Below are 6,847 nucleotides of genomic sequence, written 5' to 3' on the forward strand. Positions count from 1 at the left end.
AAGAATCAATAAGACAAAGAGTTGGTTCTCTGACAAAGCATCAATGAGACAAAGAGTTGGTTCTCTGAGAAAATCAACAAAATAGTCTAACCTTATACAAACAAACCAAAAGGCAGAGAGAGAATATCCAAATTAACAAAATCAGAAATGAAGAGGGGACCATAACAACAGACACAGAAGAAAACCAAAGAATCATCAGATCATATTTCAAAAACCCATATTCCACAAAATTAAAAGCTTAAAGGAAATGGACAATTTTCTGGATAAATATAACTTAACAAAATCAAATCAAGACTAGCTAAACAAATTAAATAGACCTCTAACTGCTAAGGAAATAGAAACTGTCATCAAAAGTCTAAGCCCATGACCAGATGGTTTCAGTGCAAAAATCTACAAGATTTCTGAAGAATTAATACCAATACTCCTCAAATTGTTCCACACAATAAAAACAGAACCATTACCAAACTCTTTTTACGAGGCTCCAATTACCCTGATGCCCAAACCACACATGGACATTAATAAGAAAGAGAAATACAGTACAGCAGTTGGGAATGCAGGGTGGACGAATTCTATTCAACCGAGTTCCAGGCCTGGCTATGGAACAGGTAAATGAGCTAAAGAAGGACAATAAGGCCCTGAATGCTGGGAACATCCATGATGCCTTACAGTGCTATGCTGAGGCAATTAATCTAGATACCCAGAGCCATATGCTCTATAGCAATAGCTCTGCAGCCTATGCCAAGAAAGGAGACTATTAAAAGGCCTATGAGGATGACCGCAAGACTGTTGACCTGAAGTCTAACTGGAGCAAGGGTCATTCAAGAAATGCAGCAGCCCTTGAGTTCCTAAACCAGTTTGATGAAGTCAAACTAACCTATGAAGAGGGTTTAAAATCTGATGCAAATCACCTCAAGCTCAAGGAGAGTTTACAGAACATGGAGGCCAGGTTGGCAGAGAGGAATTTCATGAATCCTTTCAACTTGTCTAATATGTACCAAAAGTTGGAGAATGATCCCAGGACAAGGACACTGCTCAATGACCCTATCTACCAGGAACTCATAGAATAGCTAGGGAACAAACTTTAGACCTGGGCGTGAAAATTCAACATCCACGGAACATGACTACATTCAGTGTCCTCCTTGGGTGTGATCTGAGCAGTATGGATGAAGAGGAAGAGGCAGGAGCACCCCACCCCCACCTGCGCCCAAACAGCAGGCCAAGCCAGAACCAATGGAAGAAGATCTTCCAGAGAATAAGAAGCACTGAAAGAAAAAGAGATGGGAAATGATGTTTAAAAAAAGAAAGATTTTGACATGGCCTTGAAGCATTATGACAAGGCAAAGGAACTGGACCCCACCAATGACTTACATATCTAATCGAGCAGCTGTGTACTTTGAAAAAAGTGACTACAACAAATGCTGGAAGCTATGTGAGAAGGTGATTGAAGTGGACAGAAAGAACCAAGAGGACTACCACAGATTGCCAAAGCTTATGTCTGAATTGCCAATTCCGATTTCAGAGAAGAAAGGTATGAGGTTGCTATCCATTTCTACAATAAATCTCTGGCAGAGCAGCGAATACAGATGTGCTCAAAAAGTGCCAGCAGGCAGAGAAAATCCTGAAGAAGCAATAGTGAGTGGCCTACATTAACCCTGACTTGGCTTTGGAGGAGAAGAACAAGGGCAATGAATGCTTCCAGAAAGGGGACTACCCCCTGGCCATGAAGCCCTATACAGAAGCCACTAAATGAACACAAGGGATGCCAAAGTCTACAGTAACTGAGCTGCCTGCTACACCAAGCTCCTGGAGCTTCAGCTGGCACTCAGAGACTGTGAGGAGTGCTTCCAGATGGAGCCAACATTCATCAAGGGTTACACATGGAAAGCAGCCACTCCAGAAGCCATGAAGGACTGTACAAAGGCCATGGATGTGTACCAGAAGGCGCTAGACCTGCACTCCAGCTGTAAGGAGGCAGCAGCACTGTATGATGGCACAGTACAACAGACATGACAGCCCTAAGGATGTGAAGCAGCGGGCCATGGCTGACCATGAGGTACAGCAGATTATGAGTGGCCCAACCATGAGACTCATCCTGAAGCAAATGCAAAAGGACTCCCAGGTTCTGAGCGAACACTTAAAGAAGCCTGTACTAGCACAGAAGATCCAGAAGCTGATGGATGTGGGTCTGATCGCAATTCGGTGATAACTTGTTTTTCCCCTCTTCCTTTCACCCATGTGGAAAGGTGAGCTAGGATGGTACAGATCAGCATTAGGCGCCGGGGGGAGGGAAGAGGCTTATCTTTATATTTATACATGCCTGCAAGGAAGACAGACTCATCCAGTGCCACCTTGGGCCCTCTCAGCACATGCATGGTCTCTTCACTGCTGCTGTTGAGTATCCTTCTTTGCCCTACCCAAATCCGTTACTGTCTCGGCTGTTCCCCTATAGTTGGTTATTATCTATTTGGGGCAGAAGGTATATATGGGGGGTGGTTATTCTTCCCAACTTGGGGTCCCAGCTATCTTCACTTGTTGTTACTCCATGTCCTTCAATAAAACAATTCAGTCAGGCGTGGTCATATGTTGGAAAAAAAGAAAGAGAAATTCAGACCAATATCCCTTATGATGAAAATTTTCTCAATAAGCTACTGGCAAATCGAGTCCAAAAAACACATCAGAAAAATCATACACCATGATCAAGTAGGTTTCATCCCAGAGATTTATGGTTCAACATATGGAAATCTATCATACAAACAAACTGAAGAAAAAAACCACATGATCATCTCATTAGATGCTGTAAAAGCTTTCTACAAAATACAACACCCCTTCATGATAAAGGTTTCCAGGAAAGTACAGATACAAGGAACACACCTAAATATAATAAAGGCAACAAACAGCAAACCAACATCCAACACCAAAGTAAATGGAGAGAAACTCAAACCAATCACACTGAAATCTGGAACAAAACAAGGTTGTCCACTCCCTTCATTTCTATTCAGAATAGTTCTTGGGGTCCTAGCTACAGCAAAATAAGACAACAAACGGAGAGCTAGAGGGTACGAATCAGAAAAGAAGTCAAACTCCCACTATTGCTGATAATATGATACTTTACGTAAGTGACCCCCCAAAATTCTACCAAAGAACTCCTAAAACTCATAAATACCTCCAATACTGTAGCAGGATATGAAATTAACTAAAAAAAGATCACTAGCCCTCCTTTATACAGATGATAAATGGACTGAGAAAGAGATCAGAAAAACATCATCCTTCACAATCGCCACAAATAACATAAAACATCTTGGAGTAACTCTAACCAAACAAGTGTAAGACTTGTATGACAAGAACATTAAATCTTTAAAGAAAGAAATTAAAGAAGACACCAGAAAATGGAAAGTTCTCCCATGCTCTTGGGTAGGAAGAATTCACATAGTAAAAATGGCAATCTTAACAAACGCAATCTACAGCTTCAATGTAATGCCCATCAAAATCCCAGCAAAATTCTTCACAGACCTCAAAAGAAAAATACTCAACTACAGGTGGAAAAGTAAAAAACCCAAGATAACCAAAACAGTCCATTACAATTACGGAACTTCTGCAGGCATCACAATCCCTGACTTAAAACTCTTCTACAGAGCTACAGTACGGAAAACATCCTGATATTGGCATAAAAACCAAAAGGAGATCTAATATAACTTATTTAAAGACTCAGATATCAATCCACACAACTATGAACACATGATTTTTGACAAAGAAGCAAAAAATATAAAATGGAAAACAGAAAGCATATTCAACAAATGGTGTTGGCATAACTGGATATCAGTATGTAGAAGAATAAAAATAGATCCATATCTATTGCCATGAACAAAAATCAAGTCCGAAAGAATCAAAGACCTCAACATTTTTTGCTTTTTTTTTTTGGTCAGAAATCATGTGTTCAAAGGTGTGTGGATTAATATCTGGGTCTTTGATTCAGTTCCATTGGTCCTCCTGTCTGTTCTCAAGCCAATACCAGGCTGTTTTCAGTACTGTAGTTCTGTAGTAGACTTTGAAGTCAGTGGTTGTGATGCTGCAAGTATTTCTTTTATTTTACAGGATTGTTTTGGCTATCCTGTTTTTTTTTTTTTTTTTTGCTTTTTCATATGAAGTTGAGTACCATTCTTTCAAGGTCTGTGAAGAATTTTGCTGGGATTTTGATGAGCATTGCATTGAATCTGTAGATTGCTTTTGGTAAGATTATCATTTTTACTATTTCCACTTTCTGGTGTCTTCTTCGGTTTCTTTCATCCCTATCTAAGAATCTATTGGCAATTCATAGATACTGAGAGTGGAAGAGTCAGTTTTCTTTAAGGTATGGCCCCTGGTTAGTTGACCACCCTCCAGTGAAGGTCACATACACAAGAACATAGGGGAAGGATAAATAAGATGTGATAATGTTTTTAAAAATAACAGTGGACATAGTAGAACAGGTTGAGAAGGGTGACAGATCTGAGAAGAGTGGAAAGCCACTGAGTAAGATTAAAGACTGTATAACATTTTCAAATAACTAATAAAATGGAAAAAAGATCATGCATTGTTGACAGAGGTTTTTGTCCTGCCCAGTCCTGCAGCTGTTCAGTCCCAAAGAAAGACACAGAGGTCTACTTTAATTTAAAACGATTGGCCTATTAGCTCAGGCTTCTTCTTTACTCTTATAACTTATATTATTCCATAATTCTTGTCTGTGTGAGCCACATGGCTTGGTACCTTTTTCAGCGAGGCAGTCACATCTTGTTTCCCCTCTTTGTCTGGATGATGACTGCAGACTATATCTTACATCTTCCCAGAATTCTCATTGCCCAACCTCTACTTCCTGCCTGGTCGCTCTACCTATGCCTCTTGCCTGGCTACTGGCCAATCAGCATTTTATTAAACAAGTACAAGAAACAAATCTTTACAGGGTAAAACCATTCTCCCACAGCAATGCACTATAATAAGGTAGCCTTATTCTTAGATATGTAAGCTTGGTTCAACACATGGAAATCATAAATGTAATCCACCATGTAGAGTTACTTAAAGACAGAAGTCACACAATCATCCCCATAGATATCATGAAAGGCATTTGATAAGCTGAACATGCCTGCATAATAAAAACCTTGGGGGAATTAGAAAAATATGGTTTTGTTACCATAGGCAATATGAAAGATGTATTTTAATACAACTAAAACATTATGACACCAAAAGGAAAAAAAGAAATTGAAAAATGTACCATATTATAGACAAACCTTTCATGCTCCTGGATTGGCAGAATCAGTGGAGTGAAAATGAAAAAAAAAAGAGAGAAACCAAAAATATACCCACATACCTTTGGTCACTAAATTTTGGATAAAGACATCAAGGAATCCACTGGAAAGAACTCAGCTTCCTCAACAAATGGTGCTGGCAGAATTTCAGGAGGAAGAACCTAGATCCACATCCTTTATCCTTCATAAAAACAAAACCAAAATTAGTCAGAAACCTTCATTAAAAATGTGAGGTCCTATAACTTCTAGAACATAGAATTTACAGTTCAAGCTATCGGTATGGGCAAGGACTTTCTGAACAGGATTAGAAGTACACAGGACATAATCTCCAGAGTCAACAAATGGGATTACGTGCAATTTAAACATTTCCACACAGTAAGGGAAACCATCAGCACAGTAAACAGACAGAATGTGAGAAAATCCTTGCCAGCTGTACCTCCATCAGGGTTTTGAAGTCTAGCATATATAAAGAACAGTAAATGTAAACACCAACCCTCCCTGAAAACCATGCAAAGCAATAAATTTTTAAATGAACTGACTGTTCTCAAAAGAAGAAACACAAATGACCAATAATTTTCTTGATCTTCAACATCCTTTATCATTATGGAAGTGTAAATAAATCTGCTTTGAGCCTCTCTCTTACCCCAGTCAGAATGGCTATGATCAGGAAAACAAATGACAACAAACGCTGGCGAGCATGTAGGCAATTAGAACCCATAGTAACTACTGGTAGAAGTTTACATACAGCCAAAATAAAAATAAAAAAATGTAAGTAGCTATATGACCCAGCTATATGTTTCCTGGAAATGTACCCAAAGGACTCTTAAGACTTACCACAGAGATTCTTATACATCCATGTTGTTGCTGCATTATTCACAAGAAATGAAAATTTCAAATTGTGGCATATGTGAGCAATGAACTTTTTGTTAGCTGTAAAGAAAAAAGAATTTATGAAAATTTCGGGAAATGGATGGATTTATAAAGTATTAAATTAGGTGATTCAAATTCAGAAAGACATAAATCCTTTCATGTGCAGATATTAAACTATAAAGTCATCAAATTATGCTACAGAGCTATAGTGACAAAGGCACTGTGGTACTGCAACAAAAGCATACACCATGTAGGCCATATATATGTATACACATATGTACATGTATATGCAGATACACACACACACACACACATATATATATATATTTAGACAGAGACAGAGAAAGTATGTAGGCTATGAAGCGATATAGGATGCCATGGGAGGAGAACAATAGGTGTTTTTAAAAGGAGCTGAACAATAGGGCATATTGGACATGAAGGCAGAAGGTGGTGGTGGGAGGGCACAAGAGAAGGGAGAAGAGCAGGTAGAGAAATAAGAAAAAAAAATTGTTTGAAAAAAATGTTATGATTAAACACTTATTTGTATGCTAATGAATATGAACGTCAAAAAAGAAAAATAAATTTATAAATTTCTAGTTCTAAAACAATGTAAATATTTTAGGCACCAGAAGTGAGATATTAAAAAAATGGTGGGTGATTTTTAATACTTTTTTTATTTTTAGTGTTTTATATATTTA

General features: G+C 38.4%; 1 pseudogene; it reads left to right on the forward strand.

The window, feature by feature from the left end:
* Nucleotides 1–596: 596 nt before the first annotated feature.
* Nucleotides 597–2,211, forward strand: LOC101984482 (annotated as a pseudogene).
* The last annotated feature ends 4,636 nt before the right edge of the window (nt 2,212–6,847 follow it).

This window comes from Microtus ochrogaster, chromosome X (assembly GCF_000317375.1).
Source record: "Microtus ochrogaster isolate Prairie Vole_2 chromosome X, MicOch1.0, whole genome shotgun sequence".
Lineage (NCBI taxonomy): Eukaryota > Metazoa > Chordata > Mammalia > Rodentia > Cricetidae > Microtus > Microtus ochrogaster.